This window comes from Triticum aestivum, chromosome 5B (genome assembly GCF_018294505.1).
Source record: "Triticum aestivum cultivar Chinese Spring chromosome 5B, IWGSC CS RefSeq v2.1, whole genome shotgun sequence".
NCBI lineage: Eukaryota > Viridiplantae > Streptophyta > Magnoliopsida > Poales > Poaceae > Triticum > Triticum aestivum.
This window is the reverse complement of record NC_057807.1, coordinates 5,019,093-5,022,135: the sequence shown is the minus strand read 5'-3', so window position 1 is coordinate 5,022,135 and position 3,043 is coordinate 5,019,093.

The window sequence follows — 3,043 nt, the reverse complement described above, 5'->3', positions numbered from 1 at the left end:
AGCATTTAAAAGGTGAGGCGGATCACTGGACGAAGCCTCGCCACCGTACTGGTGCTGATGTACATGATATGGTCAAGGATTTGAAGGTGATATTTGGAAAGGGTCCTGGCGGACAACCTGTTCCGAAGGACGCGGACGGACGCGCACCCATGTGGAAGAAGAAATCTATATTTTGGGACCTGCCATATTGGAAAGACCTAGAGGTCCGCTCCGCAATCGACGTGATGCACGTGACGAAGAATCTTTGCGTGACCCTGCTTGGCTTCTTGGGCGTGTATGGGAAGACAAAAGATACACCTGAGGCACGGGAGGACCAGCAACGTATGCACGGAGAAGACGGCATACATCAGGGTCATGCAAGCTACGCTCTTACCAAAGAAGAGAAGGAAATCTTCTTTGAGTGCCTGCTCAGTATTAAGGTACCGTCTGGCTTCTCGTCGAATATAAAGGGAATAATAAACATGGCAGAGAAAAAGTTCCAGAACCTAAAGTCTCATGACTGCCACGTGATTATGACGCAGCTGCTTCCGGTTGCATTGAGGGGGCTTCTACCGGAAAACGTTCGATTAGCCATTGTGAAGCTATGTGCATTTCTCAATGCAATCTCTCAGAAGGTAATCGATCCAGAAATCATATCAAGGTTACAGAATGATTTGGTGCAATGTCTTGTCAGTTTCGAGTTGGTGTTCCCACCATCCTTCTTCACCATCATGACGCATGTCCTAGTTCACCTATGCGAAGAGATTAACGTTTTGGGTCCTGTATTTCTACACAATATGTTCCCCTTTGAGAGGTTCATGGGAGTCTTAAAGAAATATGTTCATAACCGTGCTAGGCCAGAAGGAAGCATCTCCAAGGGCCATCAAAATGAGGAGGTCATTGAGTTTTGTATTGACTTTATTCCTGACCTTAAGCCGATTGGTGTTCCTGAATCGCGGCATAAGGGTAGACTGGATGGAAAAGGCACGCTAGGAGGGGAACAAATAATATGTATGGACGGACATTCTCTCACTGAAGCACACTACACAGTTCTACAGAATTCCACCTTGGTGGCTCCGTATATGGATGAACACAAGAATTTGCTACGCTCCAAACACCCGGAGCGGTCTGATGACTGGATTACACGTGAACAAACCAGGAGTTTCGCCAACTGGTTGCAGACACGTACCATGCATGACACCTCTATTGAAGATGACCCGTACTTGCTGTCCCAGTTACCATCTTTGAATATAATGACTTTCAAAGGGTACGAGATAAATGGTAATACATTTTACACGATCGCCCAAGATAAGAAGAGCACCAACCAAAACAGTGGTGTCCGCTTTGATGCAGAAACCAAGACGGGAAAGGAAACATATTATGGTTATATACAGGACATATGGGAACTTGACTATCGACATGGTTTAAAGGTCCCTTTGTTTCGGTGCAAATGGGTCAATATGACACGAGGCGGGGTAACGGAAGACCCGCAGTACGGAATGACAACAGTGGATCTCAACAATCTTGCGTATGCAGACGAACCATTCGTCCTAGCCAATGATGTGGCACAGGTTTTCTATGTGAAGGACATGTCTACCAAGCCGAGAAAAAGAAAAGATAAGGAAGCGAATGCATCGTACGATGAGCCAAAGCGGCACATAGTTCTTTCTGGGAAGAGAAACATCGTGGGAGTGGATGACAAGATAGACAAGTCAGAAGATTATGAAAAGTTTGATGAAATTGCTCCATTCACAGTGAATATTGACCCGAGCATCCCGTTAAATGATGAAGATTTTCCATGGTTACGGCGCAAAGGGACACACGCGAAGAAAAAGTTTCACACCCAAAGATCTGGGATGTGATCGGCTTCATCATCACTTTCTTCTGTGTTTCACACCCAGGAGGGAATGTCTGTAATAGTTAGGGTAGTTATGTGTTTTGGCATTTGAAGCGCGAAGAAATTTTATGTGCAAACAAATTCTTTTCATGCATTTACTGATTTTTTTCCAGCTAAATGACCCTGAAATTGAAAAACTCAGAAAAAGTTGAAAGTTGGCATGGTATCATAATTTCATACAAATAGCATGTGCAAGAAAGTAGAGAGGGTTACGGCAAAAACTGGATGCACTTCGTGTACAAAATGGACAATCTCTTTCGAAGTATCAGGGTTTCCGATGAAAACTGAACTGTTACAAAGGCATTTCATTTTTTAAATAACCTAAGCATTACTAAATTGAATATAATGATAAAACACACTAATATTAAACATAAGAAAAAAGAATCACTAAAAATACTTTTTTCAAAGTTAAGTTATTCACAAACTAGTGATTCACACAAATTTCAAATAATTCAAAATTTAAACTATTCAAATTTGAAATCTACCGGCACTAACAGAAAGTTTGTAATTTTTTGTACCTAAAGCAAAAATATTCACAAAGAAACTCTAAATACAGCAAAAAACAACTCAAAAATAAGTAAAACAAAAAAAATAAAGCAAAAAAAAGCCCGCCTACTGGGCCAAAGCGGCCTGCATACGACTAGCGACACAACCTTTCGTTGGGCCAGGATGCAGGCCCACGAAGGCCCAGTAGGCCCACTAGGCGAAGAAGACAGGTAGGCCCAGTAGGCCTGGTTAGGAGAGGAGCTCGAGAGAGCTACCGCACTGGGGCTTATAAACCAGTGCGGTAGCCCCTCGACTAGCGAGGTGGGACTAAACTTGCCGCACCGCACCTGCGCCAGCGCATCCCCTTTAGTACCGGGTCGTGGCACAAACCGGTACTAAAGGGGGGGCCTTTAGTACCGGTTTGTGCCACCACCCGGTACTAAAGGGGGTAGCTTCCTGCCGCTTGGCCTGGCCAAAACAGGCCTTTAGTACCGGTTGGTGGCTCCAACCGGTACTAAAGGTGCCTTCTATATATACAACGACTACGAAAATTTCAGTTTCCCTCTCTGTTCGTTCCTCTGTTTCTGTCTCCGTCGCCGTCGCCGCCGCCCTCGATCGTCTCCGTCGCCGCTCGTCTCCGTCGCCGCCCCCGTCCCCGTCGCCGCCCCCGTCCCCGTCGCC